General features: G+C 35.9%; 1 protein-coding gene across 1 annotated transcript in view; it reads left to right on the top strand.

The window, feature by feature from the left end:
- The first annotated feature begins 6,171 nt into the window (after positions 1-6,171).
- LOC134846232 (zinc transporter ZIP9-like) overlaps positions 6,172-13,280 on the top strand; it is a 374,849-nt gene continuing 367,740 nt past the window's right edge. The window contains exon 1 of the mRNA XM_063863511.1: positions 6,172-6,183. The gene's annotated coding sequence lies outside the window, so the exon portion shown is untranslated. The remainder of the gene's footprint in view (positions 6,184-13,280) is intronic.

Raw genomic sequence — 13,280 nt, forward strand, 5'->3', positions numbered from 1 at the left:
CTCGGTTGCTGAAAAGCTGGAATAAAACTTTTTCACATGACCATTTAGCATTACCAAAATTTAACATGACAATCGAAACAATACAAAATCATTTAAATGATAATTCACCCTAAATCAATCAAGCGTTAATACTATGCAACAGTGATTAAACTTTTTCCTCTCAAAAATTTTTATGATAAAAAAATTAAGTTGAAAGGTTTAATTTGATTACGAGTTTATGTATCGGGCTACAAATGGCTACACGGCTAGTATCAAATATTTTCTCAGAACCCGAATCACGACTGAAAAGCACCACTTTAATATAATATCACACCCAATCCGAAACATACTTTTTTGGTGTTCTCAAAACCCGGCAAAACAAGCCAAACACATTTCAAAAATTTGCACCAGTTCGTGATATAGTCTGAAAATTGTGCTCAGGTATGTTTAGCAATGAACAAATTGAATTTGTTCTTCGCTCAAATCATATAATCTGAAAGTTTTCTATTTCTATGATCTCTTTGAACGCAAAATTGCTCTTTTAAGCTTGGACGAGTTTTAAAAAAAACTAATACGCTTTGAGCGGATTCGCGCAGCTTCGAACTACTTTCAAACCTGCTTTAGCTTTGCTGCATTAGTCTCAACAGCTCCACCGTTGCCATCGGTCAGAAGGAAGATGAGTTTTCGCACGCCTTCATCATTCTTTCTACTGTTAGCGTCAATGTTAACAATTGACAACGCCCTCTCAAGTGTCAGAGCTATGTTCGTTCCTCCTCCGGATTGCCGGATGTTTGTCAATTTTCTGCTGAATGCGGCCTTATCATATGTGTAATGCAAGTCTATGGTAGCGCTGCTGTCAAATGTCACTATTGCGGCTTGTGTTGCATGGTCTTTCATCGAATCTTCGAAACTTGAGACAACCTTTTGAACAAACTGCGTCTGCAAGATCCAAGAGCTGCAGTTAAAACAAAAAACGCAACCATAAAAAAGTTGATTGCAGAGAAATTTTTTATTAAACACTCGATCTACCCATTTCCAACTTAAATATCGCTTTATCATAAGATTGAATTATTTTTTACAACAAATTGAATTTCGCTGACGCAGACGAAAAGAACGAATTTTGTGCATAAAACAATTTTTAAAAAGCGACTATTGGCCACGTTTTTATTCCAGTTCCTAGTCATCTGCGTTCCCTATAACTCGCTGTAGGGCCTCTATTACCATCAAATGCAAACATTGATAAGGGCGTTAGCAAAACCTATGTAATTTTAAAAAAACTCGTTCAAAAGGAGCGGCTTGAACAGTATGAAAAAACCATAGTAAGAATTATTGTAACATCTGTTGTTTTAATCAGCAAAACATTTACAAAAATAACAATACGGCCAGGTTTTTGACCAAGCTTTTGAAGTACTCCACCATATGAACTAGATTGACCGTTAAACAGTGGTAATAAACATTGAGAATTCAATTTTTTGTTCACAGAACAACCTATTCAGCAAAGTGCCGAGGCGAACGACCCCGCACTCTCAATTCTGCAACTCTGGGTGCCAAGTTTTCGCAAGGGTCCATGCTGGTACTATTCTACCAACGGTGCTGTTTTTGATTTTTGGTTGACAAACCCTAACGTTTTTTTTCTAAAGGCCTCTTGGGGGGAATAGGGAAGCGCGCGAATTATACAAAGGGCACAAATTTTTGGCCTTTTTTTATCAATTTGCTCGCACAATACGGTCGTTCTAGTATTCTAGTGGATTTCAAAAATTTAATTTTTTTACGAAAAAAAAAACAGCCAAAAATTTTAAAAAAACTTTCCATAAAGACCCCCTGCGCAAGTCACTGAACCTACTTTGCACTAATACTTCCGGACTCATCCATGAGAAAAATGAGGTCCGTTGGCTGTTCATGGCAAATCAGGCATTGAGTTCCCTTTTCACCCTTGTTGCCGTCGATTGTTCTGGTTCCATCTGAGAACTTTTGGTTGAAACTGAAACCATTCGAAACAATTTTGAACTGTTCAAAAACCGTTGAAGATAAACCGTTCAAAAACCGCTCAAACCGCTCATTTTGAAGCAAGATTTTGAGCGTAATTGTCTAAAAAAACCGCTCAAACCGCTCAAATCTTGCTTCAAATTAGGTGAAAAATCTCAACTCGGGTGGTTATATCATATTGACACACGTCATAGCTCAGCCTCATTTTTCAATGGGCTGCAAGATGAGGATTTATACAAAACAAAAAAAAGACCGCGCAGGAAGTTAAAAAAATTATTGGAATACATAGATTTTTCTGGCTCATCTTGACTTCGTAACATCCGAGGACAGAGAGAGAGAGAGAGAGAGAGAGCGAGTAGATCCATTTCTGATTTAAGTGTTGAACCAATTCCTAGGTTGCCAATTACAAGAGACGAGAAAAAAAAAACAAGCTGTTAATCAGAGGAACTGGCTTTGAATCTGGATTATCACAACCATGCAAAAATCATTCAACTTCTTATAAGAGAACAAAGAAAACTAAGGGGAGCAAAATAGCCGAGATGACTGCCGGAAAAAAGTGTCAAAAGGGCGATACACGAGAAAAATCAATACCAAATGGTCAAATTCTTTGAAAATTATTTAAATGAAACATCCACCATAGTTTTTTTGTCATTTTGTGTGTGTTAATTTTGTAGTATAGCGGAAGTGAACGAACCACCAAGCAAATAGGCTAAACATTTAAACGCAAGATGTTAACGTGACTGCTGTTAAGCTTAATGCATGAAGACAGACATTTGCCATTTGTGTCTATGTCCTTGAGAGGTTAAAAATTCAACTTTATATTATAATTTTGTTTTATTCAAGCTTTTGATAATTATCACATAGCGCAGCTACCAGTTTTTTCATCAAAAGACAGAACGGAACTGCTAGGTGTTCCTTCCTTTACGAAATACCGTCAGCCGAACCCACATAACTTTAAGAGAATTGGGTGGGTCAATTTTTCCTTGACCTACCACTTTCGACCCATCACCGGTAATGAACGACCCACGGCCCAAACCGAAAACTATTCCACCTTCGGAACCTACAACTGAAGCGGATAAAAGAACCGCAAGAAGCGAGACAGCTATCCGCGAAACTACTAAAGCCAATGAAGAGCTTCAAAAGAGAGGACTTAAACTACTCTAAACGTTTATTTCTCTAAAGCAGACGCTCGAATCAAATAAAGTTTATTCGTTGTCTAACGAAACTGAAAACATGAGATATTTTCGGCAATATAAAAGTACTAATTCAGTCATTTTTTTTTTTACATTGCTTGCGAACAATGCTCTGAAAGCGAGAAGAACTATGTTATCGGAAGGATGCATTGACATAACTCATCACTCGGCGACAACAGAAAAGATCTCTTTTCTTTTTGTTTCGCTTGGTAGGACATGCATCAAAAACGTGGGTGGACCAGAATTCTCGAAAAAGAAGTTATCCGAGATTATATGCGTCGGAAAATGCGTTTTTCCGATATCCAGTGTGAACTATGAATTCAGCCGCCTTAGAAAATTAAGACGACGCGATAAGCATTGTCCTCTTTCAAAAAAGGGCTATGTCAGAGCCAACACTCACCAGAAACAAAATTTATCAACAGGAATTAGTTCAGCAAATTATAAGAATGAGTCCCGGTTAGAACCAGATTATCTTTTGTCAATTCATTCCAAAACTAATGTTCCGAATAGGATGAACAGAGCATTGGAAAGAGGTAGTTTTGAGTAGAACCCTAAGAAAAATTAGCCCAGTAGTCAATCCAAATCGTCGCACTTCTGTGGAAACGAGTTCACATCGGAACTTACAGCTAAAGGCCAAGCAGGAGGATTCATTTGCCGCGAAGGTTTTCAAAGGGACCATTTTCCTAAAAATTGTAAGAGGCAATTGTTGGCAATTGTTGAACTGCAAGAACAAGAAGAAGAAGGCTGTACATTTTTCAACACAAACAGTGAAAAAATTCATACCTGAAACTATCAGAGTATCTTTATTTAGAGCAAACATTGACATCGGAAGCACAGCAGTCTCCCTTCGTCAACAAACGAAATGCTGATTTTTTACTAGCAAATGATGCAAATGCTAAGATGATTGTCGTGAGCCAAAACCTTATCAAAACATTATACGTAGCTTACAATCACAAGCGATTTAAGCTAATTGAAGCTTTGGAAATGGTTTTTTCTTCAAACGGGTGCCGTAAAGTTCTTAATTTTGGAAATCAGAACCAGAAAAAAGGTCACAAGTCAACCAAAACAAACATCAAATGCGACTAATAGAGTACCAGAAATCATGTTTTTCTACAAACATCCTCAGCTAAATCAGTGAGCAAACATTGCCTTTTAAAAATTGTATACGCCAAAATCACTGGTACGTATAGTTTCAGAACCAGATTTCACAGTTTAAGAGTTTTTCCAAAGAAATTTCCAAATCTCTACAAAGAACGATAAAGGTACTGATAAAGTCTACTCTGATATACTAAGATCAAGAAACTACCAGAACGCGACAAGAGGGCGAAAGAAAATTAGACAAAGATGCCGGTCAATCAAATTTGATGAAACTCATCGCCAACTCAAGGTATTATTCATTCAACAATTTTTATGCAAGTGTACAAGCGTCCAAAAAAGTAACAACAACATGCGGTTTATTATATCAATTATTTAGATCAACTTATGCTAACTTACATCTCCTTGTACATATCGAAATTACAGACCTAAACTTACGCGCAAACCTAAACAGCGCGAGAGGGCAAATTTACATGCGCCCTGGAATTTTTTCTTCACAAAGTCACCTCCCGCAACTAGACAGACACAAGGTTGCGACGTACTGGATTTCGAAAAATGAGAAATACGGATGTCGTTTTCAACTGTAGTTTTGGCAAAACGCCTGTCTCCGATTGTCAATTTCATCATAGCCTCATTTTGAATCCAACACTCAATTTTAAAATCATTAACTTGTGCTTTCTGTAGAATTTTATGAAACCGTTCAATCTATTGTCAATTAGTCAGATGAAAAGCCCAATAAACTTTAGAGGAATCAAAAAAGCTAGGGAGCCGGTTTAAACACTGAGAGTGAATAAGGGACGAAAAGGGCTGACACCAAACAAAAATTGGACAAATTCTGCCTAAATGTTAATAAACTCAGGACAAACAGATTAAAGAGATTCGCTACAGTGCAGTCAGCATGGTTGCTTGACAAGTAAGATTAGCCATATCATCAATGACACTCATCGTTTCTACTGATAAGAAACCTTTGATGAAAGGGCTAAACAACTTTCTAGATGCCGGTTTTTTGAGACAACTGATGACAGGACAGCCAACTGATGGTTCAATTGCGGAAACAATTTCGCGCGAAAGTAAGGTAAGGAGTGTTGAGTCTTAGCAGCTACATACTTGCTTCTTGGACGACGCCGCCGTGATCAGCGACAGCATAATGCTGGACAGAAGGCCTTGGTTAGCATAGTGATGGACAGTATGCCAAGCCCCACTAGCTGAGTGCCTAGGTACTTAGTTAGTGGGGCTTGGTTCAGAGTCTGAAAATTTGTCAAGGGTGTTATTGGTGGGATTATTTATAGAATTATGAGTATCGAAAACTGTTTGTATAGAATCATCGGAATGAATGTGAGGTGATTGAGATGAGAAAGTAGAAAAAATGGGGCCAAATACTGGCAAGGGAGAAGAAATAAGGTCGAAAAAGGAAGTGACAGACTAAGAGTGTTGTTGTTGGAGGTTGGATGGCTAAGAGAGAGAACGGTTGAGAGATCCAACTTGGCAGCTCACCATGGGCTGAAACCATTATTGTTCTGGTTGTTCTTTTTTTTTGTTCGTATGTTTTGTCAGTGTTTTGTGGCTGATATGTTATATGTGAATTGGGGCTGCGTTGTGTTTCGTTGTTTTGCTAAGCCGTTACTTGACGACTCTACAGGACACAACCGCGTCAAAACACGAAGGTGTACGCTGTCCCGGGGATGCACAGAGAAATCATAAATGTTCGTCAGTCAAAAAGTAGTAAGAGCATTAAAATCATCAGTTCTTTCAACTCTTCAGAACCCCTGTCAGCGCTCACTGGTTAAATGAAGCACTTCAGTTGGACTTTGCAGAACCAAGTTTTGCTTTAGAGCGTTCAAAAAATTTCAATTTAGTTGAAAATGACCATTGTTCAAATTATCTTTCTGCTTCAAATGCCAGAAACTCGGGTAGCAAAAAACTTATTAAAACGTCAAATTTCGAATGGTTTTATCAATCAGCAGTCATCAATCAGTGTTTCATAGAATTTGAATGATCAATATTTAGGTTTCAAAAAAACAAGACGAGTCAAGTAGAAAAGTTACTATTTAGAATACAACGGCATAGGAGTGCCCAATTTCTTTTATTCTCTTAGTATCAGAGAAGTGAACAACATCATTAGGGGAAAACATTAGTGGAAAACAACATCGTTGTCAGAAGAGGCAGCAAAGACCAGCAAAGATGACGACAAGGTCTCGCAAAAATTGAATGCTTCAGACAGAAAATCCGGAAGAAGCAAGAAACAAACACAGTTTTTTTAGAAGTCCGCTAAAGCATTCAGTCAAAATGTGGAATAACGAACATCACTACCAACGATCCCACCATGCATCGGTACCACCATACCACGGTGCCAACGGTACCACAATAGCGAGTTGCCTACTTCTATGTCATCAACGCCGTTGCCTCGCAGGAAAATGAAAAGACACAGATTTGGGGTCTACATGGGGAACCGAAACTCTGAAGTAGTAGATGTTGAGGCTGAAGTGGGGGGGGGGGGGGGGGGTGCATCGCGGACCCCATGTATTAAGATACGTTATGTATTAAGATTGGGTATAGAGTGTACAATGTATTAAGATAGAGAATACCGATGGTAAGGTTTCAGTGTGATGGTAAGATAATGGTAAAAAAAACGAAAATTTTTTGGTTTTTGTGTGAAAATGTCTAATTTTTTCGCAAAAATCTCGGCGCGCGTTACCTAATTGGGAACAACTAATTGTTAATTACGTGTAGATTGTAGAATTAAGATTATATATTAAGTTTTTTTGGTGGATGGTAAGTCAATGGTAAGAGTTTTTGTGCAAAAACTTGGAATTTTTTATCAAAAAAATTTAAAATTTTTTCGAAAAAATTCAAAACACGATAAGATTTTATTTAATTTGATCTAATAAAGAATTATTAGATACTTTTACTTTCTACCTATCTGAATCTATTCTGAACCTACAGAGACATCGAAAAAAAAATCGAATTTTTTGAGAGAAAAAAATTAAATTACAATGAAAATATATAAATCACTGCATCGTATAGTAAACTTACTGCCATAATTTACACTTACAACTAAAAAAACTACAAATTTACATAAAATTACTTATAAAATTCAAACATGCACATCATGAATAATATTCAAGTTTGTCTGGTAGAATTTAAAAAGAAGAAATGCTGAATAAATTGCGTAAAATCCACACAAATTATCAGTTTTTTGTAGCTTTCGAGGAACCATTCGCCGATACTTTTTTGTTAGAAAGGAATAAGTTGTTCTTTTCCGACCCAAAGAATCAGCAAAATAGTAAGTTTTATCCAATCCAGCCATCATGATCCAGTGCTCCCCTCTATCATTGCTTGGAGCTGAGTTAACAATTGCAAAAGAGTATTTTGTTAGTTGAGGTACTTTATCAGAGGGGTAAGATCCCATGTACTTGAACCTGAGTTCAGGAATTCTTTCAATAATTTAGAGAAGTGAAAAATTATCCATTTTCGCAAATGTTAGCTGATTTATATCTAAAACAAAGAAATAGAAAGTATGATATTGTAATTTAGGATGGAAAATTCTAAAGTTATTGACTTACTCGCATTTAGGTACTGAATCAACAAAGTCCCATACACAAAACTTGTGAACTGGACAAAATTTGTTGAACACTGATTTACAGTCTAGGTTGAAGAAATGTCTTGGGTTTTCAATTAAACAGCATTCACTAGCTGCTTTTTCTGGAGATTTAGGTCTGAAGAAAAACAATATAGATAGTACAGAGATAATAACAAAGAAAAGTCCCAAAAAATTTACAATACTTTTATAGGAACCTGAAAACTCAAAAAAACTAAACATTTTTAGCGACTGTTCCGATTTGTCAATTTGAATCTTTGATAGTCTTTCTCCCAAGACTATCACTTCCGTTACTTGCTTCAAGGGAAATTGGAAAAACATTTATAATCTCAAGCTTTGTCCACTAAGTTGTGGATAATTCAAGTGTTCAGCGGCATCCTGTAGTGAAGTCAAGTCGAAAACTAGAATATAGTGATTTTGAAAATCTTCTATAGGAAGAGCTGGGAAATCTTCGTTAAACTGCATTGCTTTCATTGTTGTAACATAAGGTCGACAAGGAGAAGTTGTATCTAATGAAACAATTGCTCTTCCACCCCGAATAATTCTGAGTTCTCCTAAATGAAATTGCTGATAATTGAAAGGATTTTCATGAAAAGATCCCGCAACAGCTGAATTTGTATTCATTGCAACAGCTACTCTTCTTATTAGAGCGTTATTGAATATATTTTCTTGTATGAATTGGTTTTGACGAGATGGAATGATAAAGGTTCTTGCTATAGTTTCAATGTAATTGTAATGAGCAGGTTCCTTTTCCAGATTCCTTTGCAAGTATTGATGATTAGGTTCAGCCACTAAAATTCTTCTTGTAAACAGTGAACAATCAACTATTTTCAGACTGACATTTGGATTATCAGATAACATGTAAAAATTAGGTCTAGCTCGAATAAGTTTAATTCGAACTTTGGTATTTGGTAGCAACAGTTTTTCGCAAGTAAACAAATCAATGGCGAGCCTCCCATAGAGTGAAATAATTATCCCTGTTCCCAAGGAATTTGCTCTATCAGTGAATGGATACATATCAAATGCATCAGGATTTTCTTCAAAACTATATCCATGACAAGCAAGAATTCCTTTATTCCTCACTGCTGACGAGTTGAATTCGTTCGATATCTGTGCCTTATGAGGATTTAACCCATTGGCATTGTAAACCATTGTATTGTTAAAATAAACTTCACATTTAGAGAATACAGAATGTAGTAGATTGTTTACATATGTTAAGTAAGTTTGTGGTTCCTCATCTGAATCTTCTTCCGATTTTGCTCTATGTTCTGCTTTTTCTTTTTTGAAAGCATCAAACAATCTTCCTTTGAATAGTTGAAGCTTTAAGCTAAGATGGGTATCACGCATATCCAAGTAGAGGTTACGATCCGTTTCAAATTCAAACTCAATACTGCTTTCATCCAGAGAAGTACTGGGGAATAATTTTTGTGTGTAAGATGACATAATTGTTTCCAAAACTGGGACTTTATCAAAAATCTCCAATGAAGAATTTGTAAAAGCCCCGTACCGAAAATGGCTTTGGTTTACACTCATTTTATATTGTCAAAAATGTCTTTGCGAGAGCGACTGTTTTTCGATCTACTTTTTAGAGAAATGGATATGGTTCTAGCTGTTCTACGCTTAGATTTCTTTTTTCCAATTTTTTCCAGTTTCCGAACTGTTTTTGTTCCCACATCTTTTGCAAATGTTTCGAGTTTTTACGTCCACTAACAACTTCCCCAATCTCTGGAGCAGCGATTTCACACAAATCTGCCCCAATTCTTTCCGCAGCTGGGACTACATTTTTTTTAATAAAGGGGATTGCAGTTCTCACAAGAGTTTGTGCAAGAGCTCCACAACCTCTTCCAAGCTGTCTTGCATGTCCTCGAAAAATAGGGAAATCAGCTGAATTTTGAGCAACCATTTCGTATGAAGTTTAAATCAAAAATGATTATTCGAAATCTTGCGGAACAAGAGAACAACTCGAGTGATTCCTACGGACACAAAAGAAATTTTTTCGCCTGTACTATCTCTTAGTTCTATCTTGATACTATGGAAAGAATTTTTCAACAGCTTTTTAAACTGTAAATTTGTAAAGGATTGATAATTCATGTACTGTCCTGTAGAAATTATATCTCCACTCTTCACTTTGGAGATAAATGGAATACAAGGCAATAAGGGAGTTTTTGTATCACCAACTATGTTATATTCTATAATATCACTGTATATCATTAGGGAATGTGTTTTTATAATGTCGTTAGAATACTGAGGATAATGTGGACCTTTTCCTTTCATTATAACCCCTGTTTGATTTTGTTCTAAATCACAACCAAAAATGTGGCTCAAATCAGCACTCTGAATTATAAACACTGATTGACTCTCAGGTAAATGAACAGCAACTTTTTGTGTAATTTTATCTACTGATACATAGATTCCGTTATATTCAAAAACTTGAGCTCCTAGACGTTCTCGAATTTTGTTGTTCATGGCTACAACTATATCAACAATACTTGGATACAATCCTGGTTCAATGTTCATCGGTACAATCTTTCTTTTCTCCTCAGAACTTTCTCTTCCATCTAAGAATGTAAGCTTTCCCTCTGTAACATTTTGGTACAAAGAAGGGTATGATATTTCTGAAATAGCAACCTCCCATTCTCCTTTCAAATGTATTTGTTCAGGTAGAAAAATTTGTAAAAGAACTAAGACTATTATTCGGATAACAATTAAAAAAAACGTTGGAAACCAACTCAATAGTGAAAGAATCCATGACAACTGATCGGTAAAAATTTAGTTTAAAAATGATTTACCTTTTATCAGAACAATTTCGAAGCTCTTTTTAAAAAAACTTTCCAAGAATTTCTCTCTTTGTAGAGATCTTTGTTGATGTATGTTGGAGGTTTTTTTGTAGAGACTGCCAAAATTTCAAAAATTTCATCTGTAAATTGTGGTTTATATCCTTTTCGGAACGGGAATATCTTTTTTGAAATTCTCACTCCTGTCTCCAACTTTGAATTTTAGTTTCTTATACCTTGTTAGAGGTTTATTGTACAAAAATGAGAGGAAATCAGTATTCTTGATATCTCTAGGTCATTTCCAATAGATCTATTGATGCGACAATTCATTGCAGACACAAATTGCGGCAACTTGTTAATGAACTTTTCACATGATCTTCTATGTAGCGGTAAATAATGTGTTTTAATGATTGAATGCTCTCTCTGCAAATGCAGCTTTTTGTTTCACTCATGGTCGAGTAAACTTCAATGCTTTTTTCCTTGCAAAATTTTTTGAAAGTTCCTCCATATTCCGTTCCTTTGTCACCCAAAGCTTTCCAGGAGTGTTTTTTCGAGAAATCATGTTTTTGAAAGCTTGCAAAGTGTCTTAGGCATATTTAGTTTTCATTGTTTGAACTCTGACAAATCGCGAGAAAACAATCAAACAGCAACCAATAAATATTTGACTCCCTTGTTTTGACTCGTTAGTTTGTCCACAAATGCCAAATCATACACCAAATTTCATTTATATATTTTGAAAATGCTTGAAGCCTTCGAAAACGTCTGATTGGGGGACCAAATTTGTATACGATGTCTTGGTTTGTAAAAATTGTTCTACTTTCTTTTTTGACAATCCGCTTGCTTTACTCAAGTTTTGCACAGAACCGTACGCAGCTCTGCCCCTAGAATACAATCTGTTCAGACTTACCTTTAAGATTTTGAAAGGGATCCAAGTTCCTCTGTCTTTCGCTTTGGCATTCTTGTTGGCAACAAGTTTAGGTGGAATTTGAGTTGCTTCCAAAATGGTAAAGTAAATATCGGGAAATACGGTATTTTTTCGCTTTAGTGCACACACAAAGTCTACAATTGATTCTTTTGTGTCTCGATTTTTCTAATATGATATTTTCTGACTGACATAGTCTAATTCTAGGAGAATTCAAATTAAATCAATAAGATGCTTATTGTTACTCGTTTTCAACTTTGAATTTACAGCACTGTAAATAGAATCAAAATTGTTTGGTACAATCTCCTCTTTTTCTTGCTTTTGTTCCAATTTTAGTTTTTTGGAAGTGTGCTTTGTGATTGATAAATTGAGTAAGGAATTAGAACAAACTGATCCATACTATGTCATCGTTTAATGACAAAAGGAGTGATAACAGATATTAATTGTAAGCCTTTTGGCGAGCTCAAAATAGTTCTCCTTTTAAGCAGTGAAGTTCTTCTCGTGTGAGTTCTGATATTTCTCGTCGATATTTTACTACGTCTACTTTCAAAGATCCTTTAGCTCGCCTCGTAGTAAGTTTACTAGACATTCGCTGAGGAATTGAATGAAACTTTTTGGACAATGGCGGATGACTTGTTTTTGAAGTTTTTGGGAAATTGTTTGAAATATTGGGAGTATAGAGACGTATTGTATTGCTCATCGTCCAAAAACTTAGTTTCTGTTCCTGCTGGTAGATAAAACTTCGATGGAAACTGAACCACTGTTTGTGTAATAATCTTAGCGAATCAACTGTTTTTGGAGTTAAATCAATGAGTAAATGACCATAAGGAGTAGATGGTTGCATCTTGATACCACTCTTTGGAACAATAATGGAACAAAATACCTGTTAATATTGATGACTCTTGTGAAGAAATTTCAAATCTAAGCAGCATTGTAAAAGTTGCTACTGCTGGAAGACACAGGGGACTGAATACAATATATAGTAAGCATAACTTGTTTCATCAAAGCAAATTGGGAAGAGATGTTGAGTTACAAAATACACATATAGTCCTATTCAAGTCACCGAGAGATGTTTTACAAATCAAAACATTAAGTCAACAACTAGGAGCACAATTGAAAGAGTGGTATCAAGATGCAACATCTACTCCTTATGGTCATTTACTCATTGATTTAACTCCAAAAACAGTTGATTCGCTAAGATATTGCACAAACAGTGGTTCAGTTCCATCAAAGTTTTATCTACCAGCAGGAACAGAAACTAAGTTTTTGGACGATGAGCATACAATACGTCTCTATACTCCCAATATTTCAAACGTTTTCCCCAAAAACTTCAAAAACAATTCATCCGCCATTGTCCAAAAAGTTTCATTCAATTCCTCAGCGAATGTCTAGTAAACTTACTACGAGGCGAGCTAAAGGATCTTCGAAAAGTAGACGTAGTAAAATATCGACGAGAAATATCAGAACTCACACGAAGAAGAACTTCACTGCTTAAAAGGAGAACTATTTTGAGCTCGCCAAAGGCTTACAATTAATATCTGTTATTCTCCTTTTGTCATTAAACGATTGACATATTATGGATCAGTTTGTTCTAATTCCTTACTCAATTTATCAATCACAAAGCACACTTCCATAAAAACCAAAATTGGAACAAAAGCAAGAAAAAAAGGAGATTTTACCAAACAATTTTGATTCTATTTACAGTGCTGTAAATGCAAAGTTGAAAACGAGTA

The sequence above is a fragment of the Symsagittifera roscoffensis genome, chromosome 1 (assembly GCF_963678635.1).
Source record: "Symsagittifera roscoffensis chromosome 1, txSymRosc1.1, whole genome shotgun sequence".
NCBI classification, from domain to species: domain Eukaryota; kingdom Metazoa; phylum Xenacoelomorpha; order Acoela; family Convolutidae; genus Symsagittifera; species Symsagittifera roscoffensis.